Source organism: Drosophila kikkawai, chromosome 3R (assembly GCF_030179895.1).
Source record: "Drosophila kikkawai strain 14028-0561.14 chromosome 3R, DkikHiC1v2, whole genome shotgun sequence".
Lineage (NCBI taxonomy): Eukaryota > Metazoa > Arthropoda > Insecta > Diptera > Drosophilidae > Drosophila > Drosophila kikkawai.
This window is the reverse complement of record NC_091731.1, coordinates 35582833-35609276: the sequence shown is the minus strand read 5'-3', so window position 1 is coordinate 35609276 and position 26444 is coordinate 35582833. Positions and strand designations below refer to the sequence as shown.

General features: G+C 41.5%; 1 protein-coding gene across 1 annotated transcript in view; it reads left to right on the top strand.

Annotated features, from left to right (window-relative positions):
* The first annotated feature begins 7866 nt into the window (after positions 1-7866).
* Octbeta2R (Octopamine beta2 receptor) overlaps positions 7867-26444 on the top strand; it is a 50443-nt gene continuing 31865 nt past the window's right edge. Inside the window, exon 1 of the mRNA XM_070286578.1 lies at positions 7867-8090. The gene's annotated coding sequence lies outside the window, so the exon portion shown is untranslated. The remainder of the gene's footprint in view (positions 8091-26444) is intronic.

The window sequence follows — 26444 nt, the reverse complement described above, 5'->3', positions numbered from 1 at the left end:
CTGCTTTAATGGGACTATACTCGTAAACTGGCATGTTCCTTGGGCATCATTAAAGTGGCATATAACAAGACCGTGTGGGGGATTCGAGGAGTGAAATATGAAAAATGGCAAGAAGAAAATGCACACGGAGCACATGTGGTGCTGCCGGCAGCAGCAGCGGATGCGGCATGCTGCACGGACTCATGGCAGCCGGCGGAAGCGGAAGCTAAGTAAGCCAGCAACAAGCTCCCAATTGATTTAACACGCCAGTCCTACGGCTACTCCTCCCGCCCATCTCCCCCCGGAACCTGAACAATGAAATGTGCCACCCAGAAGCGAGAGCAGCCATGCAAGAATGGGGTGGCCACTGGGTTTTCTGGTGGGTTTGTGCAGCTGAAAGTGCAACATGTGTGCTCCGTGAAAAATATGCGCAAAAAATTTCACACACACAAGTGTGTGTGTGTGTGCTGCAGCAGCAGCAGAATGCGATGCCACTCAAGCAGCAAAGATGTTATTTATGAGTTGCACCCAGCCAGGCAGCCCGCCCGCTTGAATAATAGAAACAGAATCACTTTGTCATCTAGACGTGACACCAGGGGGAAGTGGCAGCTAATTGCAAGACGCAGTGTGCATTAGAGAGGCACCTAACATCCTTGAAGCTGTTAAGTTACCTGTCCCGGCAGCAGGCAACGTGTCTGACACAATTACACAATGCCAATGTCAGGAGAGAGTTTGGCACTTCCAGTCGGATATATTAACAGGAGGCAAGTGAAAGCTTATTACCCTCTACTTACAATATATCGTGTTAAACTTAAATTATTATTATTTCGTCAGCTGCCATGAAGCCCTATATAATTCTGAAAACTGACAGACTGTCGTCTGCTCGTCTGGAAAATGTGAGAAGGCCAGTTAGGCAAGTCTGAGGGATGTGATTTTGATTTGAAATCCCGCCTTTAAGCTCACTTTAAGTTGCGGCTGCTCCACATCATAAAGCAAGCTCAAGCTCAAGCAAATCAGCTAAACCCGGCGGAAAGAACTCCAGCCATGGACGCGGCAGAAATTTAATCAAGATGAATGCTGCAATTTGTGCTGCCAACCAAACGCGGCCCGTGCTTGGCTGTCAAATCTAATTTTGCTATTTATCATTTGGTTAACGTTGTTGTGGATTTTCCTCAGCCACTCCTGCCACTGATGGTGATTCTGATTCTGAATCTGCTGCTGCTGACTCACAAAGCAAAGGAAAAACGAGCAGCGGGGACGGGAACTTAATTTTTAATGAGTCAATTTGAATTTGACAAGGCCAAGAGCCACGGAAGCGCCCGGTTACGCCCACAATGAGATTCACTTTGTCGTTATGCCAGTTGACAAATTAGCGCAGCATCCGCAGGATCCATCAGACCTCTGTCAGTCGGCTACCAGCATTCCAGCTTCCCTAGCTTCCCAGTTCGCAGTCGAACATCTAATTCCGATAATGAAATTCGGAAGTTGCTTATAATTTTCATTATTCGCAAAAACAAAAGCTTTCAGACGGTCTGAATGGAGCGGGGGAGTGGTAACAAAACTCTTAGGGCGTAATTACCGTCGGCTATTATTAGTGCCCCGCTGCCTTTTGCGTGACTTGACCGATTCGAGACGCAAATTGGAATTGGAATTGGAATTTGTTGGCACTGCGCCCCCAGGCGGACTCATTAGCGTCTGCCGGAGCACTGCACTAATCAACGTTTTCACACGCCGGCACCCACATCCCGGCATGGCGCCCAGCCCTCTCCCTCGCCTTTGCCCTCGCCCTGATTTCCTCTCCGGATTGGATCCCCTTTTGAATCCCAGATTGGCAGGGCCCTGAGCCTCGTGGCAAATGTGCAAATTTGTCAATAAATTATATGGACTTTGGGCATGTCCATAAAAACCAGAAACATAAAAAAAGAGCAGAGCAACCACAGCCGTGGAGTGCAGAGAGAAGCGGCACAGGGAGAAAGTTTGGCCTTTAATTTAGTGAATTAGTAAAGTTGCAATGCATATTAGTTGTTTTATTATTTTAAAAGAGTAGGGTACAGGAGTGTTTTGCTATTATTTTATGACAAAACGCAAATTAAGCAGCCTGAATCCCAAAAGCATTCTCTTGTCTGACACTTTCTTTTCTAAACTTTTTAAAATAACACTCTATATTTAAAACTTTGAACTTAATTTATTTTAAAAGGAAATATTAAATAAACCAAAATTTATTTCCTGTGTGTCTGGCTCCCGTTGGTTAATTACAAAGCAAAATTAATTGCGTGTAACTCCGACGATTAGAGTGCGGGATATATCAGGGCAGCAGCTGGCCTTTGGACATCCGAAATAGAAATGGAAATCATCATCAGCCGGGCAATATAAGAAATGTTCGGGGCCAGGCTCCAAGCTCCGACCTAAGTACTCATAATGAATAGAAATGTGCCATAAACAAGCCGGAGGAGATTCGTTTTCTCCTCCTGGGTTTGCCTCTCTGTTGCGATGCTCCGGGAAGGGTCGTCTCCCGGTTGGCGGTGGAGTCACATCCCGGGTCACACCATTTCGGTCCGCACTTTTGTGTTGTGGCTCCGGCATTTGGCTCATTTGCACATGACAGGCTGCAGGATCCTCGCCGTTTAATGGGAACAGGCTGGCTGACTGCTTGGCATGTCGGTAATCTCCTTTTTATGGCATCGTGCGATGGAAACGTGCAGACGTGCGTGGCCTCTCTATGAGACCAGCGAGACCAGAGCCACCGCCATGGCGATAGTTGAATTTATTTAAATTGAGTTAACACTTCCCGGAGCCAGAAAGGTCAAAGTGGTCGCTGTTCTGGGTTTCCCTGGGAAGATATCGATAATTTAAAGTTACTGTGTACAGCAAAGAAAGGAAGAACAAAGTCCTGGAAAAGAAAAAGTATTAAGAAAGTGGATAAAGTTTAACTTTGAGTTGGCATTTTGGCAGGAAACTTTTCCTTTAAGAGCTGGAAAATGAGATGAATTACATTTTAGTGGCAAGGAAAGAAAAGTTTAATTAAAAATTTATAATACATTAAAAAACACACTAAATAATTAATAAAATTAATAAAAACTACACCTATTGATATCTATTAGTCTAAGTTTATATTTACTGTGATTAATTTAGTACTTGATTGCCACCTAAAATATAAACGATTTAATCTAATAGACATATTTGCATTAAATTAAATGAATTTTTGTTTATTGTTAACACAATATAGGTATTGTGATTGGTTAATGAGAGCTGGTCAAATCAATATCAATGCTAATTTAATTCAAACAATAGACTCTTCCAAATGCAAGCAATATATGTACAAGGCAATGAGGAAGGATTGGCAATGCAATTATAGTTTGTGGACAAACTAATATGCAAATGGATGGCTTTCTATTAAATTATGCACAACGTGGCTTGATAAAAAATACATTTAATAAAAACACACAAAAAGGATAATTCAGAACGTGCAGTTTATAACAACATAATACGAGAATCTCTGCACGATTCCTTTATTTTCCCATTAGTCCTTGCTATTTCTTAACTGCTCTTGTCAATCCTTGTGGTCCCATGTTTTATTGATTGTTGTATGGATGCTGAATATTCATTACAATGCATTGTCCCTGATTCAATTGATTTCAGCTTAGCTGGACCAATTTCACAGCAAACAAACGAATGCAAAACAAATTTCGAGGACAATCCGAGTGCGACCAAGCGTTTGTGTGTTTGTTTTGGGCTTGTGGCAATTATTGTTGATTGTGCATTGCTGGCCATTGTTTTCGACATTCGGCCAGCGCAATTGCATTGTCGATAAGTTGGCCTATGTACACTTGATTTAAGCCAGGCCATCAGCAGTCAGCCGTCGCCATCCTTGAGCTCATATCGGAATCAACAACCAACGCCACATCTGGTGCAGCTTGTGAAACCCGTAATGAACACATGTAATTGAGTGCTCCACGCCAGTTTACTGACTGAAATAATCAGTCAATTAAGCCTGCTCTGTGGGAGGATAAGCTGGGGAAAAAATTCATCAACTACCGGCAACTTTTTGCCTCTCTGCGTACAGAAATTGAAAAATCAAGTAAAAGTTGCGCCAGGAAAACAAACCAAACTCAAATAAACGCAAAGAGTTTGCACGCAGTTTTTGCTATGTCAGAAGGACTGAGTGACTGAAGGTTCTTTATTTGTTTATTTCCAATTTAGCCTGCTGGAAACGTCACTGTCCACATTTGTTGCCCTTTGTTTTTCGTCTAGAAAACTGCAAACTTTTGCCTTTCCACTGCGCCGCCATAAATTATGTTCACCAACTGCAATCAAAACAAAGGGTCGGCTGCAATTTCAGTTGTTGCTGCTGCTGCAGCAGCCACAAGGACAGCAACGGCAACAGAAAATTGCAGCAGCTACTGCAGCAACAAGAACTACTGCGCGGCAGCCAAAACATTGTGGCGCACTTGAAAGTCAATTCATTTCAAAACTCAAAATAAACCGACAAGCGTGCAGTGTACGGTGGCTAAAATTGTTAGATTTTTAGGAGAAAATTTTGAAAAAAGGGGAAAGGAGCTAGCTAACTATTAATTGCTACTATTTTTTTGTTTAAACCTGCGATATTACCCCGAATACTCTGAAAAAAAAACCTTTTGATATTAAATAATTATTTATATAATTAATAAAACACTTTTAAAAAAGAAAACTATTTGAAAAATCTTAAGTTTTTATATTTTTTACAACAATTTCAAATATAATTTATATTTTCAATTTTTATAAATAAATTTTTATGACCTACAAAAAAGGAATTCCAACCATGGTCCCAATGGAAGTTTCGCTAGGAATTTGCTGGGCCGACGCTGCGTATGAGTTATGGAACCGGGAGAAATATAAATTCACTGTTTCCCGCCAGGCACACCCACAACCCGAGAGTACTTGAACTTTTTCAATTATGCGAACATATCACAAGCAGAGGCAGCTGTGGCAGTGGCAGAAACAAAGCAGAACCATCTCATTGGCATTGACGAAAGATCGCCATTCGCTGTCAAAAAATGTTCTTTGAGTTACTGCGTAAGACTTTTTGTAATATTTAATAATGAAAATTCTTTTCAATCCACCCTTTGAACCACAAACAACCTCTAGTGTGTCCGGGGACCTCTTAAATTTAATTACCTACTTGGCAAAGTTTTGTGTGTGTATCAAAGCTGTGTCAGTTGCGAATGCTATACAAATTATTAATTGCCGCAAAACGCACACAAATTATGATTAATTATGCCGCACAATAGCTAAAGACAACACATAAGGCAGAGGGGGCAAATCTGCTGAGCAAACAAATGAACAAACAAAAGCAAAACAGTATCTATATCTCTATGCCTCAGAGAGCCCTGCATCTCAGTCTCGGGAGCAGCATCCCTTTGCCTATTGCTATTGTTATAATGTGTGTTTGGAGCGGCAGGGCTTGTCATGATTTATTATTTGCACTTGATAATGACGCATACAAGGAGCTGGAATTGGTATTGGAGAGTGGGAGATTACAGAGGGAGAAAATGTATGGGAAATAAATATTTATTAAAGATTTTTTAGCTGAAAACACCCCTTTCCTTTTGCGCAAAAACTACTTTTTAATATTGAAAAAATACTCTCTACTTTAGTTCCATATATTTCTGTAGTAATTATATTTAAATTAATAATTTTTCCTCTTAATTTCCCTTTAATTAACTTATATTTCACAGCGTACTTTCCCCACGAGTGTATCCATGGGTCTAGCTCTCTCCAGCTCTCTGTTCCCAGTTATCGCTGGCACATTGACAGGCGTATATCAAAACAAAAGGCATTTGCCTCTGACCTTTGACCCCGCCCAAATGCCACCTCCTCCCCCCGCAACACATCTGGAATAGCCAGCTGAAGCTGTGGCTGGGAGCAGAAGCTAAAGAAGCTCTCTAGTTCTTATCAGAGTAACTGCAAATGGCGTGAAAGAATGCGCAACGCTTTATTTTTATGAGCCAGCAGATAAAGCCCGGCCAAGTGGGGGAACCGAGGCGACGGGAATTATTATGCAGGCAGCATAATAAAATAAAAATGTCGAGCCGAGGACAGCGGGAGTGGCAGTGGAGAGGAGCCAAGAGAAGAGAATAGCTGGCGAGCAGCAGCGGCTTACAAGCGATGTAATATCAACATGACAGCCGTAGAAAATGTTGTAGACGGCCACGCCACATAAAAAAGCGCACAATTATGCTTTTCCATGGATGAGCGGAGCACGGAGGAAAATTTCTGGACAGGAAAAGCGGGCTGTGTGTGGTGTTAAGTAGGTAGGTATAGTTGCGGCTGCTCCCTGTGTGGCATTAGCAGATGTAATCGTGCCACAAGGCGAGAGAAATGCTTTTATTAATTTTGTACATTTCAGCACAAAGCTCTTGAGCAAATCATTTGCGCAGCGGAAATGCCACACGGCTCTCGCTAAATTTTCCCTTGGCTCCCAGAAAAACCTCAAATATGTTTCGGCAACTTTTGGCCAAAAACCGATTTTCAAACTAGCTGCTTATCCCATCTGCGGGGCGAAAAAGTTTAATCGAGTTTGGAATTTAATTGCCTAAAGACCTAATGAGCAACATTCTTGAAGGTCTTGGCTTGATTTCGGCATTGAGATATCTCGGGACTTGTAAAATTGCGTCTATATATGGAATGCCATTCCGATAAACGGCTCCTGCAACCGCATGGCCACTCAAAGGTGGAGAGTCAGTGGTGTATGGCAGGGAGGGGCTTATTGATTTAATGGAAATATAAAGAGTTTGGATATAATATTTTCAATTAAAAGAAGAAGTCTTAATGACATTAATACGACATAAAAAATATCTTAAACTTTCAAGTATAAAAATTGCAAAATTTTCCATTTAAACATCGCTTTAATTAAGCTTATTTTAGGTAACACTATCAATTTAAACATTTATTCTTCCTTAATGGATTTCCTTGTTACCTGTTCACCCTTCTGTATAGATTTTACCTACTCCCCTGTAGAGAAATACCTCAAGTTAAAGTGCTACAGTATGCCATGCTCAACACCAGATACGACTTCACTCAGAGAGATACGAGTACTCCCCCCGGCACAGATGGCTGCCTGACTGACTGACTGGCTATATGAGGACTGTCACAGGACGACGACAGCTACGGAAATTCTTGGCAAAGTTTATTAATTAATTTTGTTGATTTTGTCACGTGCTCGTAATTTCGACAAAATCCGCAAAATCACACAGTCAGACTGGCACTCGCACCGGCGCACGCATACACACACACATATCTAAAGTCGGTTGTTGGAGGAGTCACCACCCATGGCTTTGGGCCATGGCAGAAGCCAAAACCAAAAGCCGAACCAAAGCCAGGGCCAAACCGTCACTGAAAGCCGGCCAGAGATTGCGATTCAGGGGCGAGGCAGAGTTGGCCAGAGGGGAGGCCAAACGCAACCTTAGTGGCAGTAGCTGCTAGTGGTGGAGGAGCAGGAGGAGGCAGGCGGCAGGCAGCATCCATTAGTCAAATGGCTTTCTGTTGCTCGTCGTTAGTTGGCTTCCCCAGCTGGGCCAGGCTGCCCAGGTGCCCAAATGTCCAGGAAGTTGGTGGTGGGCATACAAGGACACCGCAGGGGCCAAGGATTTCGTAGGAGCGGGGCGACATCACCACCGCACGAAATACATATTACATTATGTTCATGTTTATGACGATTATTGTTATTGCATTTGTTTCCCTGCTGCCATGTTCGGTGCAAAAGTCAATTAAATGGTTTTTGCGGCAACCATTTGTTCATAATTCGATTATGATTTTCGGCCAGTAATCTGGTTGCGTTGGGCATTATAATTTTAATACGTTTGCCCGCCGGCAAAGGCACGCAGCCCATGCAGTAATTGTCAAACAGATGTTGCCTGGACGCGTTTGCCAATTGACTTTATCAATGGTTATTGGTTATTGGTTCAGGCAGCCCGGCAAAGTGTGCTATATTAAATTAAAACGGGAAAACTTTCCAACGAAACTTTGGCCTCAACCAACTTTGGTTTATCAAAGGACTTGGCTGAAGACCAACTAAAAAACTAAGAGAGTGGAGTGGCAACCAAAAAGAAGCTTATATGAGACATGGACAAAGGGTGAGCGATTTTTAGTAATGAAATTTATTTCTGAGTGGGATATTCCCTTAGTTATTTCTTAAAATTATTCAGTTAAATTATTCCTTAACAAACTTAAGATGACAAAACCATATCAGACTATTGGTTGCTTGTCCCGGTGGGTTGAAGATCCCCATTATTTTATCGTTCACCCCGCGGCATTCAAATGATTCGATCCAACCCCGCTGCATCCTTTGACCCATTTGATGGCCAATTGTGCCTTGGCGATTGTCTGCTCCGGTCGCTGCTGCTGACATGTTCGACTTAATGGACTTTAGTCATCATTAGTGGCCCTTTGGCGGGCTCTGTCACCCCCCCGTCGCTGCCGCATGACCGCCTGACCGCAAGTCTGCCATAATTTAGTGAAGCAAACGAAATGGAATCGCATAGCCGGGGCATCGGTATTTCGATGCCGAGAATGAGAATCGGAATGGGAATATGGGTATCGATGTCGGCCGTGCCTGCTGGGGCCATAATCCACTCATATGCTTTGCGTTGTTGGCGGAGGAGCTCTAGGAGCTCTAGAAGCGGCGCTTCCATTTGCGCTTTGTTGCCATCAATTGTGCATTGAACTGTGCAAATGTTTGTGTGTATAGTCGCCCCCGCACCTTCCTGACCTTCCATGTGAGTTCGAGTCCTTGTTTTCCCTTTACTCCCCCTGAAAGGGAAGCATGCGCAGGTCTTGAGAAGAAGAAATATTCTTCTTGAAACAATTGAAGCAGCCGCAACCTTTGGCATAGACGAGCACGTCGAATAGTTGCCAACGACGAGTGTGGATTGTTGGTTTTTCTCCGAAAAAGAAAATGCTGCAAGCTTTTCAATATTTTAGCAATCTTATACACAGAGAGAAAACTAAGTTATTTTTAAGGATTGAGAAATAATTTGAACTTATATATCTTTCTTCACAACATATTTGGTAAATATTTCTGCCTTAAAAAAGCTTTAATAGCACTTACAACATTTTAGATATGGCTTTTCCCTATATTCTTTTTAATAGGCTAAAATTTTCCCATGGTTTTCCTCTATTTTTCCTTCTGTACCTCCACTTCAAACGACCCCCGCAAAAGTTTCATCTGCAAGAGGAAACTGGGGAATTATGCTGACGCATTTAAAATGCAATAAATGTGGGCGTGGCCATGGTCGTAAGCGTGGGCCCGAGCTGAGCCAGCAATTTTTGCCAGTCGTGCAAAATGTCAAACATGTCAATCAAAAGTCATTTGCTATGCTGCCCGCATGCCACGCAGCTCGGCGAATTTGGCCCAAAACAGTTTGGCGTTTTGCGTTCGCCGTTTCCAGCTTGCCGCTCTCGTCCTGTCGCAGGATGCGTCGCGTGTCACATATCGAGCTGCAGTTGAGCGTTCGAGGGTATGACAGACGCGTCAGTCGCCTGGCAATTTAGCAGGTTTCGTGCCAGGGAAAGCCGCTTATGCATTTCACAAGCCCTTCTTAACTCTGGGCCACTTTGACTGGCAACTGGCAACAGGCAACCCCAGAACGCCTTGACAGATGCAATACTTTTTGGTTAAAACTCAGAGTATTTGCAGCCGGCACGCCTAATATCAAGGGAGGCAAAAGTCAAAGGCAAGCCTGCGGGACCCTTTGGTCCCTTGATGTTTGCCAATTTAAATTCGGTTGTATGTGTCATGCGGAGCGTGCGCCTTGTTTATACATACATATGAGCTGGCATAAAGATTGACTCTTGGTTGGGAAATACCCTGCCAGAGATTAACGGGTAGGAGTCGGTTTTGAAGATAATATAAACGAATTTGATTTGCATTTTAAAGAAGAATTTTAAGAAGGGTTTCAGGGTTTAATTAAATTAGCATTGAATCCCTTGAGAGCTTCTTAGAAGTAAGGTAAAGTTTATGACTTTAATATCTCCAACAGATCAATAATAATAAAACCGTAATTATCAACATAAACTCAATAATCTGAGAAAAAAATAGGTGATTTAAACTAAGCTTGCAATATATTTATGATAAGTTTACCCTCAAATTCCCTTGCTAACAAAAAGGGCATCCAACATTCGCTCTAACCTTCCCAAACCTCCTCTTGTTTTCATATATTTGCTGTTTGATTTGTTTGCGGATGCAGGTTGCGTCTGTGCCAGGGGCATTGGGATGGGGGCTGGATTTGAAATTTGTGTAAATTGAATTTATTGAAGTCTAATAGTCCCACGTGTGTGTGTTCGCATATCTGCTGGCGATGCCAGACTTTCCTGACAGCCCGTCAATATATCGATAGCGGGAGGTGAAGACTTTTGATGTCAAAATTGCTGCAAGGCGTTATTTTTCCTTCGCCGGTATTAGTTGGCCTCAAGCTGGAGGGTATAGTATGATGGTGGTGGTGGTGGCATTTATGTATAGTCTACTTAAAGGCTTCCTTCCTTACACCCCAAAGCAATTTCAAGTTGCGGGTGGCCCCTTAGCCCGGGCGTAAGTTCGGATTTCGATGGCGGGATTCTGTGAGCACGTCAAGCGAAGACAAACAATTTAACTGAACGCTGAAAAGGGGTGATTACGCGCATGTAAGGATGGTGTGTGTACGGTGTGTGTGTGGGCTTGGAGGGTGTCCTCCTTTTTCAGTGACGGGTGTTTGTTGACTGGCGCCGCCGCCACCGCCGCAACCACAAATGCAAAAAACACCGACAAAGCGCCTGATAGCAGAGCGTCACTCCTGCCAAGCGACGACTTCATTTCGAATAATTTACATTTTGCGGAATTTACGCTGAAATTTTAATTGGAATTTACTTTGCGACTTTTTCGTGGGCGAGCTTGCTGCGTAGAGCTAATTTATGACTGGTGGAAAAACTTTTGCCTCGTCTTCCGCTTGTTGACAAGCCAAATTTGTCATGCATTTAATGGCTTAAGCAGCCGGGCTGTCACGGCAATATTGAGCCGCTTGTAAGACAAGTACAATCGGACAGCATGGCGTATGCGTAATGTTTTTGTTGGGTGGTTTAAAAGGGATATTTTGTTTCAATTAGAGTCGAAAAGCAAGGAATTCTTTAAGGGGAAAGGGGTTTTTGGAGAAATTATTTGGATAATAAAATTATATTGACTAATTAGTTATTTCATGTTGTCTGTACTTGTATTATCTCCTAAAAAAGTTAAAAAATTTCACACAAAATGTTCAATAAATTACTCAATGATTTAAACTAAATTTACCATATTTTTAAATATTTTTAAATTGCAAATTAGGTTATTTATAGTTATCTTTTCAGGTAAGTTCTTTTTGCATTAAAGATGCATTTAACAGGGCTGTAAATGTAACCCATTAACACACATTTACAGAACTGTCACGAGGCTAACAGCTGGCTAACAGCCGAGCGCTGTTCGGCTCGCTCTCGACTGCTCACGATTGAGCGCCTGAGTGGGTGGCGAGTGGGCGGCGTTGAGTGATTGAGCGAGACTGAGCGCCCATTTTGAGTGCAACATGCGCGTGGCTCGGCTCGGCGTCTCTCTCTTGTGTGTATTTGTGCACATTCCGAGCCGTGAACTCGGCCTGTGTGTAAGTGTGTCAGTGGCGGCGAGTGAGTGTGCCTCAAGCTTTCGGGCTTATCGAGCTTCGTGCGGCGCTCAGGGAAATTCGGCAGTTCATTCGTCTGTCAGTCGCAGTTCGCAGCAGCAGCAGCCGCAGCAACAGCAGCAGCAGCAATTCGCAGTCGCCGTCGCTGTCGCAGTCGCAGTCTGTAGTTCGATGTTCGCTGCCAGCTGCTGGCAATCGCAAAATCGCAGTCGCACTCGCAGTGGCAGTCGATATAGGCGCGCGCTACACCTACAGCATCATCATCCCAAAGCACAGCAGCATTTCCCAGAGGAAAGCTCGGAAAACTGCCCGAAATCAGGGCGACAAAAAAGAGGAGTCGGAGTCGGAGTCGGAGCGAATTAATGATTATTGCTGGAGATTACAGGCGTTCGCTAAACGGTAAACGGATGCAACGATGAATCTGTCGCGCGCGCGTGCCATTGCGTATACGCAGCGTGGCCGTCGGTCGGTCGGTCGTTCGGTCTATCGGTCGCTCTATCAAGCGGTGTGACATTGCGCTCTTGCTTCCGCTGCCGAAATACAAAATAGCATAGCCGCCAAACGGCAACTGCAGTTTGTCGTTAATTTAAGAATATCTTTCCTTTCCGTTCTCTGGTTCTCTAGTTCTTGTTCTTGTGCGAAAATCAAATGAAAACAAATGCAATAAAAGTATTTCAAAGAGTGCACACACTGCACAGCCTTCGCGAAAAATACATATTTCGATATATAATTGCCCTTGTGTGTTTTTCGTTCCGTGTTTTAGTGCTTAATAATAAAATGTTGTCGCGCAAATATGAAACAAACACGTTCGACGGGGGTTTAAATGCCAGAAATGCCAATAATTAATAAATAAATTGTAAAACACAAGCCCCACTTGTAATATATATGTTATGTGCCCTGAACAAATGCAACAATCGAGCTCTGTACTTGAGGCGCAGCTATAACTAGAAGCGGTAGCTTTAGTGGCGATAACATAAATAAGAGCTGCTAGGCGGAATCACCGTCGGTCGCAGCCACTCATCAGAATTATCAGCAGCGGGAAAGGGTAAAGGGAAAGGCTAGAGAGGTTGTCCGTGAGCCAAGTTAACCATTCAGACGCACACTACACACTTTAAGTTGTAATGCCAAATGCCTCCGGCTCGGCAATCAAAGTTGCTTAACGATGCACACCAAGAAAATCCTCTTAAATGATGATCGATCGTCTACACATTTGCAGGAAAAACACAATAATTGGGTGAATGAATATGAGAGATATGGAACACTTGATAATTACAATAATAGATCAAAGGTTTCTCTACATTTTTTAGAAGTTTTTTCAGCTCTATCTTTTATATATTTAAATGAAAAGTAAACAAATAATTAAGTTCATAAAGGTTTTCTAGTTATAATTTTTTCTTAATGAGAAATGATATATAAAATAAGCTCTTATTCTCAAGATAAAAATATAGCTTTAACAGGGAACTCTTCTTTAAAAATCCATGAATAAAGTAGAAATGTTAGAAAAAATATATATTTCATATAATTATTATACCAATATATTCAATTAACACGTTATTTTGGAACATAACATTCTCCTGAGTTTGTAATACTTTTACATGATATTGTTCAGTTCAAATTCCTAAGCTTACTTAAAAAAAATGTATAAAAAATAAAGACTTGCTTGTGTGCTCTAAACGGAAGTGTTGGTATTGCCGCTGCTCAGGCGCTGTCGCAGCTCAGTCACTGAGACGCCGAGGCGCTGAGTCGCTCTGTCGGTACAGAAATTGTCATCTCATAACGACTTAAGCTGCTCGGCACGCAACATGACCGGGCTGAGCAGCATAGTCAGCATTTCTGCAGTTCCCAGAAGGCAGCCACCCACTTTTCCACCCACTGCCATTGCCCCTGGGGTCATACATACACACACACACTCACACTCGCACACACTTAAAGCCTCAACAAACGCATCCACATCCACATTCAGAAAATCTTGGATGGCGATGATGACGATGATGACAATGGGCGGATGATGGCAAAGTCATTTCTTTAAAGGCACAGACAGCCCCTCACTCACTCGTCTGTCCTCAGTTCTGTGTGCACTGAGTGATTTTGTTTGCCGTGATGCCTTCTATTTATTTTCTATTTATTCGATTTGCATTTCCACTCTCTCCGAGAGACCTCTATAGATTTTGAATGCGAAATCCGACAGAGTCTAGAGCTCAGCTCCGTCTTAGTCTTACCAAAAATCGAAGAGTGTTTGTCTGTTTTGTTGACTTGGCTATCGGCATCATCTGTAGGCAGCGAGCATTCCCGCCATCCAGTGACTAAGTGGTGAGTATCAAAATAAATAATATTTGGCATTAATTAACAATGCATCTAGTATTTGCCCTGTCCATACTATGTATATATGTGTATATTTATGTGCTCGCACTCTGTGAGCCGCCGCCCCATTGAGTGCCAGACATTGCGGATCCAGTGTTTGCACAATAATCTCACAATCAGCTTATACTTAAACCCAGATCTGCAGCTCCTATAAATTAAATACAGTGCGCTTCACTGCCAATAGACAATTCAGAGACAGCGATGCTTAATGTGCTGAGCCCAGGGAGCGTTAAGATCTAAGCTGATTGAATAAGGCCATTTCCCGACACCACATAAACAGAGACAGAGCGAGTGAGAGTTATTAATTTCAATTGGATTAATTGCGGAGAAGATTAATTAGCGCCTTAAAAGGTGTTGGCACATTTATAATCATACATAGACACACATGTGATAATCATTTTCATTTTACATTTAACACATGAGTTACCAATTTAATTAGTTTCAATACAGATTCTCTTGGAGAAGTTGTTAGATTTTGTGGCTTGAATTAAAAGCCTGTTTCTTCAATGTCTTTTAAACTATGATATAAATTTCTGTTACCGGTTAGGGATTACATTTGTATAGCTTTATCATAAATTTATATATTGAAATTTATAATAATTTAAATAATGATAATCTCATGAACTCTTTAGTCATTACTCACTGTGTTTTAAATCTGATAAGACCTATTTGTTCCGCGCCAATTTCAATTAGTTTCCCTAATATACACTTTGGTGCCTTACTATATTTTCTTATCAAGACGAGGCTTTCTCTATAGAGCTAACAGCATGATTGATTTTTTCTTTTAATAATTAACCATTTAAGTTCATTGCTTTAATCATGATGAACCTGATTCCAATTATTCCGAATTAAGATCCCAATTTGCATTCAAGTTGAATGGCCAAAAGGGAAGTGCCAAATGGCTGGACGAATGGCAGCCTTAATGCAATTGTATTTTAACTGGCGGCCCCATTGAAAAAGCCATTTAAATGAGATTACACATTCTGGCCGTTGGCCACGCCTAGTTTTTGCGGTGAAACGTGGGCGGATGGCTCTGGGCTGGCTCATTAATTATGATACTTTGAGTTGCGAGTGGCGGCGATGGCTTGCGGCATGTATCGGAAATACACGTTAAATCGGCAAATAACCGCAAGCCGATCGACCACACACACCCCACACACACACACACCCTACATACACACCCCCCAACCCCCAAAAGCACACACTCTTCTCCCACTGAGCATACTTAATGACACAGGGGGATGACGACGACGACGACGGCGACGACGACAGGTGTTTAAAACTTTTCTTTAAAATGCGTCTCCTCGGGGAAGGAAAACTCTGGGGATGTTGCGCTATGTTGGCTATATGGCTATATGGCTATGTCTTTGCCCGATGCCGCCGCCAGCGAATCTGGGGCGTTGCCGGCATTTTCCTGCTCAATCAACTTCAATCAAGCAGGAATTTTCAATGTAATTTGTGGTTTCAAAAGCGCTGCCTTCGCTGTGAAGATGTTCGTGGCTGTGTCAAAGGCAGCCATTGAATGTGTAGAAAGGCAGAAAATTATCGGCAAGGCCCAGCAGCATTCACAAAAGGAATTTTGTGATTTAGGGTAACGACAAGCAAATACCTCTTGGATATATTTTAAAACCAAAAAACAAATTTAGAGATAGTTTTCATAAAGAGATTTGGGTTTTTCTTCTTTCTAATTTTAAAAGTTATTAAACTTAACTATAATTTTTTTTAAAAAACATCATGCTCTTGGTCCTTACAACTAATGGATACTAAAAAACACCCGCACCAATATACACACACACAGGCAGCAATGAAAGTTGGCGTCGTGGAACAAATGAAGCAGTGTGAAAATCTTGTGTTGGGACCGCTCAGCGCTCTCCTTCCGCTTGATTTGATGGCCTCTGGGCTGCTTCTCGTTTTCCTTTTTCGCCTTTCCTTGTTCCCTTTTTGCCCAACTTCAAATTACGGCCAGAAACAAAGCCGAGGAAGCAGAGGAAGGAAATGCCCGCCGTCTGTCCGCTTGATTAGAAAAGCTGCAAGCGATAAGAGCCGTCGAGCTGTTGAAGGGAAAGCGCAAAAATAAAATAGAATTCTAATTGAATTTTATATACACAGATTCTTGTTTTCTGTCGGGCCATTTTCCCTTTTTAATTCGCACTCCACGGACTGCACTCACTGCCCGTCCATTTGATGTCCTTCTTGTGTCGCCGGGGCCTTGATTTATTGGCCAAATGGGACGTCTAAGAATAAGGCGTTGCGCTTTTGGAGCTCCGACTTTTCCAGCGTTTTTAATTGCCTGTCAGTCGCTGCTCAGCATATCCTTAAACAGGGGTAACGGCCATTCTGTCCGGACTCAGGACTCCCAACTCCAGTATGGTGTTTGGAATATATGCAAACAATTCGGTCACAAACTTTCCCAACTTGGCAAGGACAATTATGTGGTGTTTAAAGCCACAGCAGGAAGTAGTCAAGTCATAAAGATACAAAGGAAAATGTCATAGAATGGTATAAGAGAGGGTTTAATACCCTTACTGTCTGGTTTATTTCGAGACTGCCTTTATGATTTAGTTTCCTTAAGGAAATCCTTATCCTAACGGATATACCTTAAATAAAGGTATACAAATATATATATTTTTACCTGCGGTGACAACTATCAGCCTTACAGCTTGTGCTCGACACGAAGGCAACCGCAATACCAAATCCGGAACATCCCCCTAAACGAAAAAAAACCAACAACAAGAGAGGCTGAAAAGTGAGTGAAAAACTTGACACAGTTGTCGCTCTGCCAGGTCTTTTCTTGAGCGCTGAAGAGACAAAAAAAAAAAAACCGAGGCGAGACAGAAACAAATCAAATATTTAAAGCTCATTGAAGCGCAAACTTTGACACATGTTAATGGCAAACTCAGGGGGATGATGAGGGCGATGGCGGCAGCAGCTTTGATCGGAACGAAGATAAATGGCAAGGGCGCTAGTGGCTGGGACTAACTAACACTATCCGATGTTGACCACATTCAGATCCAGTTACCCTGCTGCGGTTTGGGGCCCCAGTCAAGATAACCCGGAAGAATAACACGACAGGGCTCAACACCTGAGCATTGAGCATTAAATGCGCTTTGCTTCGCCATTCCCTTTGCCAGCCTTCGGGCTGTCAATAAAAATACACAAAATACACAGACAGAGAGGGAGGGAGGGCTGCTGGGCTGGCTGCCTAAAAGCCAAGTTGAATATGCTCTGGCAGAAAGGATTTGGCAATGGAAAGCAAACAAAAAGCGCACAAGTTGGCAACTGAACTTTTTCCAAAAACCGGCTTACCCAAAGGGGCGGACGAGGATTTGGGAGAACAGTGCGTATGCGTGATAGATTTTCAGTTCTGTCTCGCTTCAACGACACAGAAAAAAATAACAGAGGAAAAAAAAACCAAGCAGAGTAAAGGATAACCAGCTTAGCACGCTTCAACAATCCTCCACAAGTAAAGTCAATTAGAGTGCTCCTGCGGACTGTGTCAAAGGTCCGGCTTAAAAAAGTTAATTTCATAATTTATACAGAGTCACTCCACGACGACCCCGTAGATTTCAATTTAAAACTCCGCATTCAGTGCCAAGTGTTATGCTAATGAAAGTGAAGGCAAACAAATCGTTCTGGGATGGCGCAAGGAAATGAATTAAAAATTAAAGCCCAAAGCTGCAGCAGGAGTCGCAAATAGGAATGCGAATGCGGAATGCAGATGAAAGAGAAAAGCGAGGAAAAGAAACTGGGAATACAAATAAGTATTCATCTAGGAAAACAAGCAAAAGCTGTCTGCAGCTACGAGGGAAATCGCTCAAGTTTTAATTAGTTTGCCATGCAACCGCATTACGCAAGGACCTCTTACAATTAAAGTTGAGTTTTTTGCCCCTCTTTGGGGGCAGGCAACACAGTGTCAAAGTTCAGCCAGCCAAATGGGAAGCTCTAATAATTTTTTTCACCCAACATCGAGCTTTGAATTGCACATAAATTCTTAATTGACTTTGCACAGCAGCAGCAACAACATCTGCAGCGGCAATAACTAAATCAAATTAATAGAATATTACGCATTCGCCATGTTTGCACTGTAATAATTTCCATTCGCAGTCAGCCGAGTGCCATATAACCACTCATCATCATCATCGTCCCCATCGAGTGCCTCTTCCACTCCATGCCTCTGCATATATTCACACTTGATTGGCCGGCTTTGAATGCACTATAAAGCAAAAGTATTTGTGCAAACACATTTGTGTTCTAGTGGAAGCCGCCACTATTCAGCCTATAGCTTTTATAGAGTAGTGCCAAAAAAAAATATATGCGTAATTATAGAATGACCTCAATTACAGTGCGTTTCACCAGCAACAAATTGTGAGTACATTGAGGCACCGAATTGATGTTTTCAGTGAATTTATACATGTTTTCAAGTGAAGCACCCCCCGAATCATTCAAGCGCGGTAATAATAACTTTTTAAATGAAATCGATTTGGGTTTGATTCGATTTTAATTCCCCAATATTGGCAGGTAATGAAATCTGAATAGTTTTGGGTGTTTGGATTTTTATGGTTGAAGGGGAATTGAGGAAATGAATTAAACCTTTTACATTTTTTCACAAAGGAAATTCTGTTTACAAAACTATTAAAAACACAACAAATTAAATCATTAATGTTTTTCTAAAGAATTATTTTATTGTGGAGACGCATTTAGATTTAATTATGCTACGGACGGAATTCAATTACCTCAAGTCAAATTATTAAAAACAGTTATGCTGGATATAATTTCTAATACAATGTTTATATTATTATTTTTTTCAAGCTTGGATCTATTTACGACCTACGTTTTCCTGTATGCTTTTCCCTCATCAATTATTTAGTCAGCCAGCGTCGGTTCTTGTCACACCCAACTTACTCAACCTTTAACATTCACTTTAGCCGTCTTTACTACTTCCCTTACGTGTCCGCCTTATAGTCTTTATTTGTTTCCATTAAGCTGCAATAGAAGCCAAAATATACCATGTACACAAATCGGTTATTGTGTATTTTAATAACTTTGTCCACGCCAAATGTCTCGTACATTAGACAAGGGGCAAAAATAGCTGGCAAAGTATGTATAAAACTACAAGCACACAGGTCCAAATACGATGGCAAACAATATTTTAATATGCCTGGCCAGCGGCGGACACAGATGAGCTTTATGGCCAATTATCTATTCTATGGGCCCCCATTAATGGCTGAATCGAATTTTGAATTGAATGAACCAATGAACGGAACGCAGCGGGGAGGCGATGCCTTTTGTTTGTTTTGTTTGTTTACTTGGGTGTGAAGTGTTTTGATTTGCTTGCCAGATTATAATAAAATTGGGCTCTCCACTTTGTAATGCCAAGATTATTCGACGGCACGACTACAGCTTAGTGGTGTTTATGGCGTGTGCCAGTGCCTGGACGCAGATTCGGATGTATAGCATCGTGTGCAGTAGTTATTGTCGGTAATTGCGTTTGTCGTGGCTCCCTTTATGGCTTGATGGTTAACTTTTACGACTACAACATATTACATTTAATTGACAGATGCCGTGGCCAAACATTTACGGGGACCTTAAGTGAAAACGAAATCCCCGCGGACCTCGTTTATTCCTCGGACAAATATTCTTTTGCTCTCCCTGTGACGACGCACCATAATAAACATGAAATAAATTATTAATTTCTGGCGAGTTTGTTTACGAAGTGCGAACCGCAAACTGTTTTCAACTGACCGGCTTTATAAATATTAATGCATCGCATTTACCTTATCCGCACGTATCGGATTCGATATACTCTGGGAATAAAGAAATGCTAATTGAGGGAATTCTATTGTGGCCAGCCTTTATGGGCTTCGCTATCGGATAAGCGTTGTTCTGATCTCATTTGATGATATCACGATCTCCGACACGGAAATATACACTTTCAATAGGTAATAATGGGAATTTATAGCGTTTAAACGCTTGCACGGTAGTTGTGACTACAGCGCGTATGCGTGATATTCTGCCGCGAGCCCTTTCTGCCTGCGGATCAGCCTGAATGGGATTCCAATTAAGACGTGATGGAATTTTTATCAATTAATTTTATTTTATTCACTGGTCCAGTTGAGTCATTGTGTATTTTTTTCACTAGGAGTATGTGGGGGATGCTGTTGGCCATTAAAATTAAACTCACTCACTTTTTATTAGCAATAAAAAAAAAAAATGTAGAAAAAATGCTGCGAGGAAATTGCTGGTGTGTATGTAAGTGTGTATGAGTTATGGTTTTATGGGCTGGAATTAACTTGAAGCACCCGCGACATCAATGGGGTCATCCGTCACCGATGATTTGCTTTTATGAGCCCGGAAGCTAATCCGAGCAGTTACTATAAACTGTAAGTAATAACGTGCTTCTAAGGAGGTCAGAAATGGGTTCAGGGAGAGTAAAGTACCTGGCACCAAATAAGTTAGTTGGAAATTAAAGAAACAGCTGTAATTAGTATTAGTAGGGAGAGTTTTTGTTCCAGAAATTCACCTGAAAACTTTATAAAAAATTATAAATATATTCAGGAATTTTTGTAAACTAAAACTATGCATTTTTAAACCCCTTTAAAAGTATCATATCTGCTCCTAAAACTTCATTCACTAATCCCAGTATCTTAACGGGTTCGTGGGGTCAACTTTGGATGACTTGGACTACGGATTCTCTATTAATAATTGCATATATAATGGTTACGAAGCTTGGACTTGGAGGTACGTGAGCGTCGACAAACGCGAGCGCCTCATGAGCACGTACTCTAAATTGAAATTCATATCATAGCTGCCTCTGTTTGTCTCGGTCTCTGTCATCGTGGGTCTATATGTCTATATAGTATGTCTGCTCAGAGCTTATATTGCCGCAATGTGCCAGTGTGAGTGTGTGTACTTAGAATATTTCTTTGTGCCCGCTCCATAAACAATTATGCATTAAGTCGGTGGCGTTCCGGCATGTAAAGTGTGAATGGGTACCGCTGCTGCTGGGGTTCAGGCGCAAACACAAGGGTCTTACTAAACAGAAACAGAATTTCGACACCTGCACCGAAAGAAATAACTGACAAAGAAGATAAAAAGAGGAGAATATAATTATACGGCTCTCAGCATAATTACTGAAATATTTTGAATACTATAAAGTAATATTATCAGCCGATGATATTCAATAAAGTATTTATATAGGGCTTCCAGGGCCTCCACTCTTGTTAGTTGATTGAGTGAGTCAACAAGGCCATGCCCTGCCAGTGGATTTTCAATGATTTATTTTCATTCAATTTGAAAAAGAGACCAGAAACAATCTCTGGCTGCTGGCGACGCTCGTTTTAAAAATACTCACACACATGATCATGTACATATACATTCGGTATTTTTATTTATATTTCGTTTAATTGTTGCTGGCTGCGCCACTCTGCGCCGCTCTTGTTAAATTGTTTTATTTCGCCTCGTTCAAGTTCACGGCCCCCGCGAGAAGTGAATAAAATAAAAAAAAAAAGAGGCAGCTTCCTCACGCTGCCCCGACTGCATTGCGCTGGCTCTTTCGATTGTTATTGCCCATTTGTTGTTTTTCAATTAACCAAATTGTATTTCTGTTTTCGGGAACCAAAAATGTCAGCAGCCGACGAAAACTAATTCCGCTCTGGTCGAGCATTTATACAGCGTTTGGCCTAATGAAAAAGCCCGTTGTTAGCCGCCAATCGGTATCTAAATCGAAGCGTTGCTCAATGGCTGCTGTCGGGAATCATGAGAGCATCTCCGGATGAGATGGGGGGCAACCAGGTGACCTGCCACTTGTCTCTGACATTGATGACACGGCCCACAAATGGGGGGGATGTGCATTTGACCGGAGATTGTCCACCGTTCCGTTGGCTCATGTACATTTAATGCCAGTGGGTCAGATGCAGATGGGCTTCGGTGGCGACCCCCTCCGGGCACGGCTCCTCAATTCAACGCCCACGTGCCAATCCAAAAGAAATGCACTGGGAGAAAAAGAGGAACTATTTTTATAATGAGAGAATAGGGAAATCTTTTTAAAATAGTTACGTTTTAGAAAATGTTTTCTTTAAAAGTAAAACATTATTTTAGCTATAAACGAAAAGTATTCCTTAATTTTAATTACATTTTCAAGCTCATTTCGTCTAGATTTTTTTACTGTGCTTAAAAAATTTCCCCCTGTGTGACAGCTACCCGTAGCAATTGGGTGAAAGTGGGTGGGAATGGACTGCAATCATCGTTTTGTCTGGCCCCATCAGTTGAGCAATCAATTAAGCTGCTGCTTCTGCTGCTGCAAACAAGTCAACCCCGGCAACAAACATTCACAGCTGTGGCAGATACACCCGTAACACCCGCCTGCTCACCCATAATACCCGTAATACCCGCCCCTCGGGGGCATGTGAACCTTTTGGCGGGCAGTGATTTTTATGTCTCCGGTTCTAATTAGACTTAGTCGCAGGTACTCTGGCATTGAGCGTTGATTTATACGAAATGCGCCCAGGTTTTTTTGTTTGAATTCCCACAGACAATCGACGGCAAAGCTAGGTCGTAAATTATGGGTTTTGCTTCTTACATTTTTTTTTTTCGGAAAACAGCAGGACGGATTAAGACACGGGGAAATGGAGAAAAAATTTATTAGACATTTTTCCAAACTAGATAAGGTTCTATTTATATTGTTGGTGAGTCACAGGTGGGGCTTAAATGATGTCACTTGGGTAATTAAATAAAACAAATATCTATAAATAAATATAAACAATTTACAAGGTCTAAAAAGAAGAAGATTTGAAACAGTTTAAAAACATATTTTTTGAATGTTTTCAGAAATGTGTAATAGCATGTATCTCTGAAATAAATGAAGTTAGGGAATTATTTAAGATTAAAACTCGATTATTTCACTTGAAACTGAAGTTAATTATTCGCAGCAAAGAAGATTAACTGCTGCTATTATTCGATTTAACACATTTCAACAACAAAAGGGGTTTGTTTTATGGAGTGTGATGAGATCTTGATTAAGTGCACATTGTTTTGTGTTCAAAAACAATGATTTCTTCGAATTAATTTATATTTCTTTACATGCAAAAATACTTAATTCGTCATGTCGTACTCTTTTTTCCTCTGTGCATCATCATACTCGTATCTGACATATCCCAGCCAGCATATTGGCATTCGCCATGACCAACAGTTTTGCCAATATTGTTTGTAGGGCAGCTAGCCAGCTTGACTGAGACGGCATCTCATCTCGCATCGCTCGTCTGGGCACTGAAATGCAATTAGCATGCAAGGCACGTACCGCTCTCAGAGTCCAATAAACTTGGTATTAATAATTTTATTGTTAGGGCCCCCGTTAGTTATTGCAATTTGCAGCAATCTGATGGTGCTTTTTGCTGCCATTAACCAGAAGCTGATGTTGCAAACTGCAAAACACTGGCAGCTGTCGAAGCGCCTTCAATCACTTGCCAGCCACCGAAAGCTAAACTCATTCGCCAAGTGGAAGTGGCGATGACTCAACTGGTTACATAATCGAATGCCTAGCAAATTGAATAAGCTAATTACTGGAGCTGAGATTCTCAGCAAGAAAGTAGGAAAAAGGTAGTCCCAATACACATTAGAATGTGTTTTGTGGGAGACTTTTTAAATTTAGAATATAAAGATAACTAGTTGCGTTAATTACGGCTTTTAAAAATATCTTTGTAGAATATTTTGAATATTTTTAGGAAAGATAATAAAAGAAACGCTTTGGGTTAATGATATACTTGATTTATATAATATATATATTCATTTCTTATATGACTTTTTCTCCCGCTATATGCTCATCTCTAGATGTGCCTTCTTTATAACTCTTCAAGTTATTTAATCAAGGCTTTTGCTTCTGCAATCCTGCCTCGAGAATCCCCATCGCAGCTCAGCTCTCACTTTACGGGTGTTTAGCGTGAGGTTTACACTAATTCCCCGGGCCTAACGAGCTGCTGCGGCTCTCCTTAATTCTTTTGTCAACCCTCTCGACACGAAAAACTCATTAAGATGCGACCCCCATTTGGAGCTGGGGAGACCCTGATGGATGCGAACGTAAATTCTCAAATTTGTCTAGAAGTAACAACTAATAAATGTTTTGTCCGCCAGCTGGCTGACTTGTGGGTGACTTGTGACCCTCCAACACACAGTCTTCATCCTCCCTTTATGGCATCCCCAAACGAGCAACCTTCCCCCGCACAGAACCCACAAGCAGGTCGGTAATCAAATTAAAGTTTCGTGTGACCGCATCCGACCCTCGTCCTCGTTGATGCTGCAATTAGTTTGATGGGCAAAGATGGCAGGGCAGAAAATTGAAATTGAATTATGTTCGTTCCACGTTCGGGCTGCATTGATGCGCAAAATGGGTTAAGCGAGTGGCAACGAGCACCAGCCGGTATTAATTAGTTGCATTTCAGACCGAAACGAGAGTTAAACGCATTCCCTGGGGGCCAGCGGATAAATGGCATTAACACACCTGGTCGTATGACAATTTTCCAATTTCGATTTCTGGCATGCAAAGCACTAAGCTCGGTTAATTGGCGCAAACAAGTCAGACCGCAGAGGTAAACAGAAATAATGCAAAAACTGCAACGCCTCCGGGCGGAAAGTATACAATGCACCGTACGAGCCAGAGCAAAAAAGGATTCACTTGCTGCAGTTTATGTTGGCCATGGCTAAAATGTCAACACTGTCTCGGTCAGAGACCAAAGCAAACACTAGGTTGGAGGTCAAAGGAGGAGCGAGCAAACCGACTAGGTGACTTGGTTCCACAAACAGCAGGAATCAAAGGACTTCTCTAATCAGTCCGGGGGAGGCTATACTATGCTACATGTGTAAGCTGAAAAATCAATAAATAAACCAAAACCTATGCCAAAATGAGCCAAAAAGTTTTATTTAAAGCATACACAGCTAAAATTAAAACCGCACATTATTTATTGCAATGTCGCGCTCGCTGATGCCTCGCCTGCGGGTGCGACACAAATATCGAAGAGCAAACTAATTTCAGCAATTACAAAACTGAAAATATTATGTATAGATAACCCACATGTGCATAGTACAAAAATTAATCATTTAAGCTTTACAGAGCTCCGGGGGAATGCATGAAAAAAGTGCGATTATATTTTAATATTTTACCATAACTATTAGGATTAAAAGTGGGGTAAATGTATACATTCCAGGAAGCTTTAGCGAGGATTTCATATTTATTTATATTTCAAAATGAAAGAGTGCTTAAAATATCTCATTTTACTTATATACTGCAGCTAATTCCCCGATTTAAGATCCACATTTCTGCATCGATCACTCATCCGTTTCCATCTACAAATAGATGCCAAATATCGAGTCCATCATTTCAGCTTAGATTGGAAAAGAAATGTAATTTTTGGTTGCCATTTAATTAGTGCCAGCATTTTTTGGACGGTTGCAATTTTTGGCAAGACGCTTTTCACATTTCCCTCTGATCGCATCAACAATTTTTTGACATTTTTGTCGGTCGGCTGCCCGTCGGGCGCAACTGCGTGCGAAAATTGTGTCGCGCTGTCAGCATTCATCAGCTTGATATATTGTTTGTTGGCGTTGCCGCTGTTGCTGATTTTTCCTAAGACACAGAGAGAAAAATAAGCGAGGAAAATACTTTATAATTTCTCAAAATTTTAAATTTATTTCCCGAGGAAAATGATTTTAAAACTAAAAGGAACAATTGGAATTTGTATTATAGTTTATTATAATAGTTGAGATATTTCTCTCAATTTTTCCTTCTTTCAATTATCCTTGAGTACCTCAGAGTTTTCCTTGAAATCTCTCTAGGATAATTATTTTGGGAAATATGTAATAAAGTCTCTTGATAAAATTTTTCTCCGTCTGCCTTTGCCCCACAGCTGCTTCTCTCCAACGGTAGCTGTTTATTTGCAATAATTTTCAGCATTATTTCTAGCAACTATATAAGTCGAGCCAAGTTGGCAGCATTATAATCACCTGCCTCTACCGCACTTAACGTCATAAAGCAAAGCCGAGACGAGTGTCGAGTTGAGTTCAGTTGAGCTGCCTTTGAGGAGGGTAAAAAACAATGAGAACGAATGGAAGAAGTACTTTAAACTGACTATGAAATGCCCTGCAAGAGTACTAAATATTTTTAATAATCAATATAGAAGTGACAAAAATCATGATTACCTTCTGAGTGATATTTCTTTATCTGAAGATAATCAAAAACTAACATTTCAATCTTCCCTAAGGTAACAAAATCCTTCTCTTCGAAAACATTATTATATACAAAATACTTCCTTTGACATCCTGCACAATATACCCTTCTAAGCATCCCCTGGCGGATATCAAAATTCAGGAATACAAAGGCAGAGTGATGGCAGCCACCGATGCCGCTGCTGTTGCTCTTTATGTGCATTATCTGAGGATGGCGCGGCGGCGCTTGTTTAT